We start from the raw sequence: 14,732 nt of genomic DNA on the forward strand, positions 1-14,732 counted from the left end.
TAAAAAGTATCATTTACAAGAGTACTAAAAACATGAAAAAATAAAGATACATTTAACAAAATGTGTCCAAGACATGTATAGTATGGTATACAATTGCTGTTGTTCAGTTGCTAAGTCATGTCAGACTCTTTGTGACCCCATGGACTGCAGCACACCAGGCTTCCCTGTCCTTCACTATCTCCCTGAGTTTGCTCAGACTCATGTCCATTGAGTCAGTTATGCCATCCAACCATCTCATCCTCTGTTGTCCCCTTCTCTTGCCCCCAATCTTTCCCAGCATCAGGGTCTTTTCCAGTGAGTCAGCTCGTCACATCAGGTGGTCAAAGTATTGTAGCTTCAACTTCAACATCAGTCCTTCCAATGAATATTCAGGATTGGTTTCCTTTAGGATTGACTGGTTGGATCTCTTTGCTGTTCAAGGGACTCTCAAGAGTCTCCTCCAGCACCAGAGTTCCAAAGTATCAATTCTTTGGTGCTCAGCCTTCTTTATGGTCCAACTCTCATATCTGTACATGACTACTGGAAAGACCATAGCTTTGACTATAGGAACCTTTTTTGGCAAAGTGATGCTTCTACTTTTTTAATATGCTGTCTAGGTTTGTCATAGCTTTTCTTCCAAAGAGCAATGTCTTTTAATTTCATGGCTGCAGTCACCGTCCACAGTGATTTTGCTGCCTAAAAGGACGGTATGGGTATTCTGTAGGAAAAATAGTAACATTGTCACTGTTCTCATAGAATTTAGAATATCAAGTGGGGGAGGAACCTGGCACTAATACAATTGTAAAACACTCAAATTATGATGAATTCCTTGAAGGACAAAGGAGCTCTGGGTGAGTGTAACGGGAGGAACCTAATTTAAATGAATGACCGAGGAACCTAATTTAAATGAATGACCCGGGAAGGTGTCTGCGGTGAAGTGACACTTAGTCAAGAGGAGGAAGATGAGTGAATCAGGTGATAAGTGAATGTGCCAGCCTCAGTGAAGACCTTGAAGTTGGAAAGATCTTGGTACGTTCTGATAGAGAAAAATAATGAGTGAATATTTATTTATTTATTTTATTATGGGTGAATTTTAAAAGATTAATATAAATATGAAACCACAGAAGATTCCTGGGAAATAAATACAGGTCAATTTCTGGTTATTTGATAGAGGGTTCTCAAGACTATGACTGAGATTCAACTGTATGTCATACAAGGGATTTTTTGTGGTTTGTTTGTTTATGTGTATTCATTTATTTGGCTGCATCCGGTCTTAGCTGTGGTGCTCGGGATCTTCTGTCTTCGTTGTGGCATGTGGGATCTTTAGCTGTGGCATGTAAAGTCTTGGTTGCTGCACATGAGATCTAGTTCCCTGACCCAGGATCGAACCAGGGCTCCCTGCATCAGGAGCTTGGAGTCTTAGTCACTGGACCACCAGGAACATCCCAAACTTCTTGTTGCAGAATATTTAGAATTGGGTTCCTCTGGGAAAACTAGGTTTTGCAAAACAGTATTGGAGGCCTTGCTTAAAGTAATCAGTGTGAACCCTATCTTCATCCCCTGCTGTGTGTCTGTATATGTATGTATTAGTTGCTCAGTCGTGTCCCCCTCTGCGACCCCATGGACTGTAGCCTGCCAGGCCCCTCTGTCCATGGGATTTTCCAGGCAAGAATACTGGAGTGAGTCGCCATTGCCTTTTCCCTGTTACTCCTATATTAAACAAGCAACTGGAAAGTGCCAGCCAGGGCCCAGATGTTGTCAGGAGGAGGACATGTCCGAGGACAAGGAGACGCATTCACAAGAGACGTCACATTCAGGAAAAGACAGGGCCTGTAGAGATCATGGATGAGTATGGGCGTGGCAGAGGGCGCTGTAAAATCCATTTTAAATGTGGGATACAGTCTCTCTCCTAGGAACCTGCTGGTTTCTTGAAAGGCCTCATTTACATGTTTCCAATCTGTTAGTTACTACTAACAGTGGATATTAAAGGTCACAACAGAAGAGATTTTAAGCCTAAATACCAGGAGAACTCCACCTCATGCTTTCCTTAGAGGAAACAGAGTAGTCTAAAGAATCCGTGTGCCTAAAACACATACATAAACCCAAGCGAATGTTGAAAGAATCTGTACATAATTTTCTATAATAGAAATTCTGGCCGAGGAGCATCTATTCCCACAAGCAGATTCCATCTGAGAGGCTTCATATAAGACTATTCATGGTAATAAATTTTCTAACTTTTAACTCTACTTTCATATTAATGACTCTGTAGCCAATGAGTATGGCCCAGGTCCAGGAGAATGGTTAGAGAATGATTTGATTTTTTTTCAGTATTTGTTTAAATATTTTGGCTGTGCCAGGTCTTAGTTGCCACATGAGGGGTCTTTAGTTGCAGCATTCAAACTCTTAGCTGTGGCATGTGGGATCTGGTTCCCTGACCAGGGATCAAACCCGGACCCCTTGCACTGGGAGTGTGGAGTTTTAGCCACTGAACCACCAGGTTAGGCCCCTGGAGAATGATTTTAGGAACACTAAAAGGTTAAACATACCAACTGATGTCAACTAGCTCCTTTCTCCCATCTATTTTCATCTGTTTTCCCCTTAAAATTTCAACATTATCTTTTTAGAAATGTCCTCACTGTATCTGCTACTCACCGAGATCTGATGACTTGCACTTTATCAGGTCAGTGCTCTTGGCTTCAAGGAACAGAATACGCTGACTCTGACATAGACAATAACGGAATTTATTATTTCACATTATAGGATGTCCAAGTTTAAGCAAACTCCAGGCATAGTCCAACCCTTTGCCTCAATGATGTCACCAAGCACCCAAGTTCTTTCCGTCTCTTCCTGCTTACCCTCTGTGAGCTGGCTTTGCCCTGGGGCTGGCTCCCTTCGTGGCCGAACAATAGTTGTAGCAACTTTAGGTATTATGTACACATATGACCCTATCTGGGCTTTCCCAGGTGGTGCTGGTGGTAAAGAATCCGCCTGCCAATGCAGGAGACATAAGAGATGTGGGTTTGATCCCTGGGTTGGGAAGGTCCCCTCAAGGAGGGCATGGCAACCCACTTTAGTATTCTTGCCTGGAGAATCCCATGCACAGAGGAGCCTGGCAGGCTATGGCCCATAGGGTTGCAAAGAGTCAGACACGACTGACGAGACTAAGTACACAGGCACACGCATGATCCTATCTATGGGGAAAAGTGGGACGAACCGTCCCTTTCATTTTTGTAAACAGCATTGCTGTGGTGTAATTCACACGTCATACCATTCTTTTATCTAAAGTTTATAGTATATTCATAAAATTGTGCAACTATCACCACAACCAATTCTAGAACAGTTCATCTCTACCCCCCAAAGACATCTCATACCCACTAACAGTCATTTTCTATTTCTCCCTAATCCTGTCTCCAACCCTAGCCTCAGTTCAGTTCAGTAGCTCAGTTGTGTCCGACTCTTTGCGACCCCATGAACCACAGCACAACAGGCCTCCCTGTCCATCACCAACTCCCAGAGTCCACCCAAACCCATGTCCATCAAGTCGAGGATGCCATCCAACCATCTCATCCTCTGTCGTCCCCTTCTCCTGCCCTCAATCTTTCCCAGCATCAGGGTCTTTTCCAATGAGTTAGCTCTTTGCATCAGGTGGCCAAAGTGTTGGAGTTTCAGCCTCAACATCAGTCCTTCCAATGAACACCCAGGACTGATCTCCTTTAGGATGGACTGGTTGGATCTCCTTGCAGTCCAAGGGACTCTCAAGAGTCTTCTCCAACACCACAGTTCAAAAGCATCAATGCTTCAGCGCTCAGCTTTTTTTATAGTCCAACTCTCACATCCATACATGACCACTGGAAAAACCATAGCCTTGACTAGACAGACCCTAGCCTCAGGCAACCTCTAATCCACTTTCTATCTCTATGTATTTGCCAATTCTGATTGTTTTATACAAGTAAAACCATACAATATGTGGTCTTCTGCCACTGGCTTATTTCACTTAGCATAATATTTTTAAGGGTCATCACCATGTCTTTCTTGAGTGTCTTCTTTTAAGGAGAATGAAGCCTTTCCTGAGATCTCTCAGCAGAGTCCTTAGACTCTCTGGTCTAAATTGAATTACACAATCGATTTCTAATCGAAGCACTAACAATGGAAGAGGAATTACGATGAGTATCTTGAAGTGATGTAAGCCAACTCCCAGCCACAGGGATGGAGTTATATAGTCACCTGCAAAGTTGTCATAGGCTGGCAGGGACTGTGAATGTGAGAGGTGGATACCTGAGCAAAATTTGGTTCCTTTTAGGAATGATGAATGGGGAAATGGATGACGGATAAAGAAAGTCTACAATGTGTTAGATAGTACAAAGTAATTCCAAATGGAGCCAAGGTCAGTGGTGAAAAAGACCACACTTATCTTTGGTATATTTGTTCTCATGGTCTTTTCTTCCTGGCTATTTGTTCTGCATCTGCAAGTTTCAGACTCTAGGACACCATGAACGTCCTATTCCTGTAGGCTTGCCATGGCCACTGCCGCATGCCACTCCATACACCACCCCTGCCATACAGCCTACCGTCAGGTTTAGCTATGCTGACCAAGTACAGGGAAGTGGCAAAGGTGGGGAGAAGTAAGTGAGGTGCGGGCCACAGAGTACCCTCTCTAGGTCATCAACAGCCAAAATTGGACATGTCAGCTTTGTTGTTCCAGCTTTATGTGGTTGATGTATATAACTAGGAAGGAGGTTGAAAGCATGAGAACGTGCTATATATGCACGTGTGTATATCTGTATATGTATATCTTGTCAGCGAGTAGTTAAAATGTGAAGCCACCTTAAACCTTGAGTCCTCCCCCTCGATTTAGTCTCATGTTTTCTCACTGTTTTCCACAGTAGGGAGCGATCCCGCTGGGCACTTAAGCACTTCTTAAATCCCAGGGCATTTGTGAGTAAGCAAGGCTCTCCTGTTTCCTCTTACGCTACATCTTAAAGAGGTCCTTTCCCTCAAACATTCTTAATAACAGATTTTGTGCCAAGAGAAAGTCACCTCAGGATTGGTTTTGGACTAATGGGAAGCTAGTGGGTTTCTGGATGGTCTGTTGTGTTAGGAAAACAAGATTAAAAAAAAAAATTGTATATTTTGTATTAAGGCATAGTTGATTAACAATGTTGTTAGTTTCAAGTGTACAGCAAAGTGCTTCAATTATACATATACTTGTAGCTATTCTTTTCCCACTTAGGTTGTTATAGAATATTGAGCAGAGTTCCTTGTGCTATATAGTAGGTTCTTGTTGGTCATCTATTTTAAATATGTACACACATGTACATGTTCAGGCAAAACTCCCTAATGATTTCTCCCCATGAACCCTTCCGCTTGATAACCATAACGTTGTTCTCTAAGTCTGTGTCTTGTAAATAAGTTCATTTGCATCGTTGTTTTAGATTCTGCATGTAAGAGATATTTATGTTTCTTTGTCTGACTTACTTAGTATGATGATCCCTAGCATCCATGTTGCTGCAAATGGCATTATTTCATTCTTTTTATGGCTGAGTAACATTCTATCATCTATGTGTATCACATCGTCTTTATCCATTCCTCTGTCAGTGGACATTTAAATTGCTTCCATGTCTTGACTATTGTGAACAGTTCAGCCATGAACATTGGGGTGGATTATCCTTGGATTACAATAAACTGTGGAAAATTCTGAAAGAGATGGGAATACCAGACCACCTGATCTGCCTCTTGAGAAATTTGCATGCAGGTCAGGAAGCAACAGTTAGAACTGGACATGGAACAACAGACTGGTTCCAAATAGGAAAAGGAGTACGTCAAGGCTGTATATTGTCACCCTGTTTATTTAACTTATATGCAGAGTACATCATGAGAAACGCTGGACTGGAAGAAACACAAGCTGGAATCAAGATTGCCGGGAGAAATATCAATAACCTCAGATATGCAGATGACACCACCCTTATGGCAGAAAGTGAAGAGGAACTAAAAAGCCTCTTGATGAAAGTGAAAGTGGAGAGTGAAAAAGTTGGCTTAAAAGCTCAACATTCAGAAAATGAAGATCATGGCATCTGGTCCCATGACTTCATGGCAAATAGATGGGGAAACAGTGGAAACAGTGTCAGACTTTATTTTTCTGGGCTCCAAAATCACTGCAGATGGTGACTGCAGCCATGAAATTAAAAGACGCTTACTCCTTAGAAGGAAAGTTATGACCAACCTAGATAGCATATTCAAAAGCAGAGATATTACTTTGCCAACAAAGGTTCATCTAGTCAAGGCTATGGTTTTTCCAGTGGTCATGTATGGATGTGAGAGTTGGACTGTGAAGAAGGCTGAGTGCCAAAGAATTGATGCTTTTGAACTGTGGTGTTGGAGAAGACTCTTGAGAGTCCCTTGGACTGCAAGGAGATCCAACCAGTCCATTCTGAAGGAGATCAGCCCTGGGATTTCTTTGGAAGGAATGATGCTAAAGCTGAAACTCCAGTACTTTGGCCACCTCAAGGGAAGAGTTGACTCATTGGAAAAGACTCTGATGCTGGGAGGGATTGGGGGCAGGAGGAGAAGGGGACAACAGAGGATGAAATGACTGGATGACATCACTGACTCAATGGACGTGAGTCTCGGTGAACTCCAGGAGTTGGTGATGGACAGGGAGGCCTGGCATGCTGCGATTCATGGGGTCGCAAAGAGTCGGACACGACTGAGCAACTGATCTGATCTGATCTGATCCTTTCAAACCGTGTTTTTCTCTGGATACATACCCGGGAGTGGGATTGCTAGATCATATGGTAGCTCTGTTTATAGTTTCTTAAATACTACAGATACTGAAACATGAGCAAGACTCTTCCAATACTAGAGGCTATTGGCTATCAGTCTGTGCATACTTCTAATCCTCTCGGGGAGAAGACAGAAATATCAGACCACCTTACCTGCCCCCTGAGAAACCTGTAAACAGGTCAAGAAGCAACAGTTAGAACTGGACATGGAACATTGGACTGGTTCAAAATTGGGAAAGGAATACTTCAAGGCTGTATATTGTCATGCTGCTTATGTAACTTACATGCAGAGTGCAACATGTGAAATTCCCTGGCTGGATGAAGCACAAGCTGTAATCAAAATTGCTGGGAGAAATATCAACAACCTCAGATATGCAGGTGACACCACCCTAATGGCAGAAAGTGAATAGCAACTGAAGAGCCTTTTGATGAATGTATAAGAGAAGAGTGAAAAAGCTGACTTAAAACTTAAAGTTGAAAAAACAAAGACTATGGCATCCAGTCCCATCACACCATGGCAGATAGATGGGAAGAAATGGAAACAGTGACAGACTTTATATTTTCTTGGGCTCCAAAATCACTGTGGACAGTGACTGCAGCCATAAAATTAACAGATGCTTGCTTCTTGGAGTAAAGGCTATGAAAAACCTAGACGGTGTACTAAAAAGCAGAGACATCACTTTGTCAACAAAGGTCCGTATAGTCAAACTTACAGTTTTTGCATTAGTCGTGTATGGATGTGAGAGTTGGAACAGAAAGAAGGCTGAATGCAGAAAAATTGATGCTTTCAAACTGTGGTGCTGGAGAAGACTCTTGAGAGTCCATTGGACTGCAAGGAGGTCAGATGAGTCAATCCTAAAGGAAATCAACTGTGAATATTCATTGGAAGGACTGATGCTGAAGCTGAAACTCCAATACTTTGGCCACCAGATGCTAAGTGCTGACTCATTGGAAATCACCCTGATGATGGTTAAGTTTGAGGGCAGGAGGACAAAGGGGCAACAGAGGATAAGATGGTTGGATGGCATAATCAATTCAGTGGATGTGAGTTTGAGCAAACTCTGGGAGACAGTGAAGGATGGGGAAGCCTGGCGTGCTGCAATCCAGGCAAAGAGTTGGACACAACTGAGCAAAAACAACAGCACATACTTCTAATGCTCTCAGGGAAACACAACCTCATTTTATAGGCAACTGAATTCACACTTTCAATGTGTAGTTAATTTCAATATGTTCATGCATGCTCAGTCATGTCTGACCCTTTGCGACCTCGGACTGTAGCTCCTGGCTCCTCCATCCATGGGATTCTCCAGGCAAGAATACTGGAGTTGGTTGCCATTTCCTTCTCCAGGGGGTCTTCCCAACCCAGGGATCGAACTCACATCTCCTATGTCTCCAGCATTGGCAGGTGGATTCTTCACTGCTGAGTTTCCAGGGAAGCCCAGTTTCAATTTGTAACAAGTACCAAATATGGCAGCATGATGTGTGAAGGAGACACAAATCCCTATCTTTGACCATGCAGAATGTTCTCCAGGCACGAGTTGGAGGCCCAGGAAAACTCCACGTGGCAACTGGGAATTGATTTTCTGCTCTTTGGGAACCTCACTCAACTGTTAGCAATCCTTAACAAAGAACGCAGCAGAAGAGTATAAGCCATGCCCTTGTCTCTGACTGTGCTCCTCCGGATAGTTCTTTGGCCTCATCTAAGGCATGAAAGTGCCGTCGAACCTCAGGGCTGGTGCCCAGCATCTAAGGGCTGTGGTAGCACACCTTTGTGTCCCTCTCTGTAACCTGAAATTCTCATCATGGCCCAGCAGAGATGTTCCAGGACTCTCCCTATGAGAGAGGACCAGTCTCCAGTCCTTGACTAATGGAATCAATACCTGCAAAAAAAAAAAAAAGTGGAGGGGGATGGGGCGGGGAGAAGGAAGCAGGATGAGGCAGAGGGAGTAGCTGAGCTGTGACACAGCCTGATCGCCTCAGCTGACCCTGTGAGGAGCTCTGAGGCTAGAATAGCCAGTCAGTGGTCTCTTATTTGGGGTTGAATTTGACCAGAGATCAAATTGCCAACATCCGCTGGATCATCAAAAAAGCAAGAGAGTTCCAGAAAAATATCTAATTCTGCTTTATTGACTACACCAAAGCCTTTGACTGTATGGGTCACAACAAAAATGTGGAAAATTCTTCAAGAGATGGGAATACCAGACCACCTGACCTGCCTCCTGAGAAATCTGTATACAGGTCAAGAAGTAACAGTTAGAACCTGACATAGAACAGACTGGTTCCAAATCAGGGAAGGAGTATGTCAAGGCTGTATATTGTCACCCTGCTTATTTAACCTTTATGCAGAGTACATCATGAGAAGTGCTGGGCTGGATGAAGCATAAGCTAGAATCAAGATTGCCAGGAGAAATATTAATAACCTCAGATATGCAGATGACACCACCCTCAAGGCAGAAAATGAAGAAGAACTAAAGAGCCTCTTGATGAAAGTGAAAAAGGAGAGTGAAAAAGTTGGCTTAAAACTCAAATTCAGAAAAGATCATGGCATCCAGTCCCATCACTTCATGGCAAATAGATGGGGAAACAGTGGAAACAGTGACAGACTTTATTTTTTGGGGCTCCAAAATCACTGCAAATGGTGAGTGCAGCCATGTAATTAAAAGACAATTGCTCCTTGGAAGAAAAGTTGTGACCAACCTAGACAGCATATTAAAAAGCAGAGACATTACTTTGTCAACAAAAGTCCATCTGGTCAAAGCTATGGTTTTTCTAGTAGTCATGTATGGATGTGAGAGTTGGACTATAAAGAAAGCCGAGCACTGAACTGTGGTTTGAACTGTGGTGTTAGATAAGACTCTTAAGAGTCCCTTGGTCTGCAAAGAGATCCAACTAGTCCATCCTAAAGGAAATCAGTCCTGATATTTCATTGGAAGGACTGATGCTGAAGATGAACCTCCAATACTTTGGACCTGATGCGAAGAGCTGACTCATTGTAAAAGACCCTGATGCTGGGAAAGATTGAAGGCAGGAGAAGAAGGGGACAATAGAGGATGAGACGGTTGGATGGCATCACTGGCTAGATGGACAAGAGTTTGAGTAAGCTCTGGGAGTTGCTGAAGGACAGGGAAGCCTGGTGTGCTGCAGTCCATGGGGTCGCAGAGTCGGACATGACTGAGTGACTGAACTGAACTGATCAGGCTTTTCTGTTTTCTTCTAGATCATACTAAGTGCCCATCTGCAGCCTGGGCAGTGCCACACTCTCATCCAATTGTGGTGATAAGTCACAGATCACAGAGGGAGGACTCTTTTCACTGCCATGAAACTTGATACACCGTGTGCACAGATACACAGAGAGCTGACACAGCTGTCCTCCCCGGCACTCACAGGCCAGCACACACATAAGCACATTTGATGTGGTCAGATCACACCCACTTGGGACAAGGGTGTCCCAGCCAGCCTGGATTCTGTTGGTCCTAATGACAGACATGAGTATAGAGCTCCCTGTGGATGTGTGATCCAAAACAAAGATGAAATCAGCTCTAGAACAACAGAAAAAGTATATGTATAAAGAAAGTATACAAAGTATACATCTCCATATAGGGTATAGATATATACTTTAAGAAAAAGCTTTATTCTATATTTCTTCATTTTTTGATTGGAAACTTCTGGAAAAACTCATTTAGGCTGAACTTTTCTCACCGAGGGGAAACATTGTTCTGCTGAAGCCCTGAAGCTTAATCTGCCTGTTGGACCATGCAGCGTGAAGTTCCAAATTTTTCTAACCTGCAGGCAAGCGGTTCAGCAACTTATTTTCAAATGCAGATCTTTTAGACGGTTGGAAAAGAAGAGTTGAAAATAACTGTCATACCTAAAATATCACAACATTTTACAGCTAGGCAAGATATTTTTTTAATGATGATCTAGTCTCCTAATTTACAGGTGGATGGTCTAGGAAGTTCACCCGACCCTTAATATGGCCCCTTGAGGATTAGAACTTGGCAAGTATGCTTTACTGCACCATAATCTCGTCGGCCTGTCTCATTTCTCTTAAACAGTTCATATAGAGGGGGAAACTAGACTGCAAACTCTATGAGGGCAGGGACCATGGGGAGGGGTGATGTACAGGCGTGCAGCCCCTGTGCCTAGCGCATGCGCAACGCTCTGCAACTGTTGGTTGACCAATAATGGATGGGAGAAGGAAAGAAAACATTCTTGATTGACTCGCATGGTCTCCACCGTACAGGTACTAGTCAGGGGAAGAGGTGGGAGGACAGAGAATTAGAATTGCCCTCTGGTGGTCTGCCAGTCCCCTGACGTCTCTGCCCTCTTTTACTTGCTAGGATCTATTCACTACATTGTGGATGCTTTGGAACTGTGGTGTTGGAGAAGACTTTGGAGAGTCCCTCGGGCTGCAAGGAGATCCAACCAGTCCATCCTAAAGGAAACCAGTCCTGAATATGCATTGGAAAGAGGACTGATGCTGAAACTGAAACTCCAATACCTTGGCCACCTGATACGAAGGACTGACTCATTTGGAAGAGACCCTGATGCTGGGAAAGATTGAAGGCAGGAGGAGAAGGAGATGACAGAGGATGAGATGATTGGATGGCATCACTGACTCAATGGATATCAGTCTTAGTAAGCTCCGCGTATTGGTGATGGACAGGGAGGCCTGGCGTGCCGCAGTCCATGGGGTCGCAAAGAGTAGAACACGACTGAGAGACTGAACTGAACATTGTGGCCAGAGGTGTTCAAAATGCAAATTAGATCACGTCATTCCCTTGACCCTCCCGGTCTTCCTATCCTGTTGCCTATAACGTGGTCGGAGCTCCTTACTACCTTGGCCTGTCTTGCTCACCTCTCCCTCTTCACGCCTGACACCCACTCCTTGGTTCTCTCTGCTTCACCCACACTGGTCCCTGACTTGGTAAACTGCCTCAGACTTTACAGCTTTTGCCCTGATTGTTCCCTCCCTCAGAAAAGAGGACCTTGCTTGACCTGCTCCTTCTCGCCTTCGGTCTCAGATTAATTGCCCCTTACTGGGAGAGGCCTAACTTAAAATAGTTCTCTCCACCCACTTTCTATCACCTGTTTTCATTTTCTTGCGTACGTGTTGTTGTTTAGTGGCTAAGTCGTGTCTCACTCTTCACGACCCCATGGACTGTAGCCCGCCAGGCTCCTCTGCGCTCCACTGTCTCCCCGGGTTTGCTCAAATTCATGTCCATAATGAATGAGTGGTATATTATCACTGCCTAAAATTCTCTGATTTGGTGCTGGGCCCTAAAACAGTGTTCGCCTTTTAGGCTTCTCATAAAATATTGTTGAGCGACAGAGGGATAGGTGGTAAGGATGAATGGATGAATGAGTGAGTGAGTGAAGTAGCTCAGTCGTGTCTGACTCTAGAACCCCATGGACTGTAGCCCGCCAGGCTCCTCGGTTCCGCGGGATTCTCCAAGCAAGAATACTGGAGTGGGTTGTCATTTCTTTCTTCAGGAGATTTTCCCGACAGAAGGACTGAACCCAGGTCTCCCGCATTGTAGGCAGACGCGTTACCGTCTGAGCCACAAGGATGGAGATCAAATAAATGTTTGATCAAAACCCGAAGGCAGTCCCCTGGAGGCGGCGGCCCCTGCAGACCGCGCCCTCCCTGCGCGCCAGGAACCCGCTGCGGAACCCGAGGGCGGCGGTAGCTGTTTCCCTTCAAAGAGCGGGGGACTCTTAAGGGAGCACACAGGAAAGGCAGGGCGGCGAGCGGGACCAGCCGAGGTGAGTGCGGCGGTGCTGGTGCTGGGAGCCGGGAGCGGGTTTCGGGGACCGTGCAAGCGCTAGCGCGCTGGACTCGGGGGTGTGGGGCGGAGCCCCGGGGGCCGGGCCTAGGTGACCGCTGTCGGAACACCGCTGCGGGCGGAGGGTGTGGGAGCGAAGGCCGGGCGGAGCGGCACTGGGATAGCTCCGAGCCTCGGATGGCGGGGTTCCTGTTGCCCCTGCGGGAGGCACATGTCCTGGGCTCTGCTCCCAGAGCTGTCGCTAACTTGTGTGACCCTTTCCTTTTCTTGGGGACGGGGGTAAGATGGGGGGGGGGTGGCGAAGAAGAGAGCGATTCAGCTAACTTATTTGCAAAATAGGGCTAATGGTCTCTGGTCGGTTGATTCATTCATTCCGCCCTGCGTTACTAGGTTCTGTTTGTGAGAACCTGCTTTCTGAGGGTTCACAGTCTAAGGAAAGCCCCACCGTATGTGAGGGGCGGTGGAATACAATTGGAATTTGGGAGTTCTTAGGGGAAAAGCAAACATGCATTTCGGATGAGACGTGCAACCATTGTTTCTCCGATGGCTATTATATGCCAACTTTTTTTTTTTAGTAAAAAAAAAATTGTTTTTAACTGTGATTGGAGAATAAGAATTCTGTTGGGTAATTAGAAAGCATATACATTGGTAACTCATATGTTGCATATTGTGATGATGACCTAAATAAGGAGACGTTTACAAAGTCATCCACACCTGGTACAATGGGAACTTTACAGCCAGATGAGTTGATCAGAGCAGGTGTATCCTCATTTCGGGGTCGCAAAGAGTCGGACACGACTGAGCCACTGAACTCAACTGATCCTCATTTTATTCGTAAAAACATAAGAGACAGGTTAAATGACTTACCCAGGCTCTCACTGCCAATAAGTGACAAGAGTAGGACTTGAATCTAAGCCGATGTTCTTTCCACTGCTCGGGGTTGCTTGCATGGTTCTGCACTAGTTTTATAACGCACAGACCCATTCATTTGTGACGCAAGGCAGTTCCAGTGGGTCATGGGTGGCCTTAAAACAGACTCTTACAACTCTTAAATTGTTCTATAATTTCTGTCCTTGCCCTGGGTATTTTATCTGCACTCTATCTTGACCTCCTTCACACTGAGTCCCAAATCTATATCTTCTATCCAGTTTCTCCTGGCTTCTAACTGCTAAGTCCAGATACCCATTGATCATTTCCATTGGATCCCCCATGGGAATCTCAAACTCAGCATCTCCTACACCACATGTAACACCTTTCTTCATGAACCTACTCCCCAGATCCCATGGTTGAAATCATTATTCAGTAAATTGCCCAGGTACAAACCTGGCTTGGTGCCTCTTTTCTCACCATCTATAATCAATTGATCACGGGTGAACTTGTTAGTTGCTCAGTTGTGTCCAACTCTTTTCGACCCCATGGACTGTAGCCCACTGGGGCTCCTCTGTCCATGGGATTTTTCCAGGCTAGAATACTGGAGTGGGTTTCCATTCCCTTCGCCAAGGAATCTTCCTGACCCAGGAATTGAATCCAGGTCTCCTGCACTGTAGGCAGATTCTTTACTGTGTGAGCTACCAGGGAAGCCCTAATTGATCACTCAGTGCTGCCAAATTCTATTTTCTAAAGGTCTACCAAGTCCATCCCCCTTTGTTCTTTCCTTCACTTATGTGACTAGAGATTGTAATAACTTCCTGCCGCCTCTTTGTAGCTTTGAGCTCAGCTTCCTCCATCCCATTTTCCGTTTTGCTACAAAGTGATTTTTCTACAGTCCAAATGTGATCCTGCCCCTCACTTACTTAAATCCCTTCAGGGTTTTTTATTATTGTCAATATTATTTCCAAAGTCTTTTTAGCATGGATTCAAGGTCCTGCCTGAAGTTTTCCAAACCTGCTGGACCTTCCCCATCCTTTATCTCCAAACTACTCTTTGTCAGAGTGTGGTGCTGACCTCCGTTAGAAGCAGGGGAGGACTGGTTAGTACTGAACATGATAATGCAGAAAATGGCCTTTGTGCAGGTACCCAGTCGAATCTTGGAGGCAGAATTTTGGGTGAAGAAGAAAAGCATAGCGTTATTGCTTTGCCAGGCAAAGGGGGACACAGCGGGATCATGCCTTCAAAACCTGTGTGTCTCAACTCTGGGGGACTTGGTGAGGAGTTTTATAGGAATGGTTTACAGGCAGGATTGTTAATA

General features: G+C 44.8%; 1 protein-coding gene across 3 annotated transcripts in view; it reads left to right on the plus strand.

Annotated features, from left to right (window-relative positions):
- The first annotated feature begins 12,451 nt into the window (after positions 1–12,451).
- The window catches only part of AGK (acylglycerol kinase), a 100,795-nt gene continuing 98,514 nt past the window's right edge, over positions 12,452–14,732 (plus strand). For 2 of the 3 annotated variants that reach the window (XM_061414940.1, XM_061414942.1), the window contains exon 1: positions 12,452–12,524. The gene's annotated coding sequence lies outside the window, so the exon portion shown is untranslated. Of the gene's footprint in view, positions 12,525–12,798; positions 12,824–14,732 lie in introns of those variants that run through there. The other variant, XM_061414941.1, reaches the window with a different exon arrangement.

Source organism: Bos javanicus, chromosome 4, assembly GCF_032452875.1.
Source record: "Bos javanicus breed banteng chromosome 4, ARS-OSU_banteng_1.0, whole genome shotgun sequence".
NCBI lineage: Eukaryota > Metazoa > Chordata > Mammalia > Artiodactyla > Bovidae > Bos > Bos javanicus.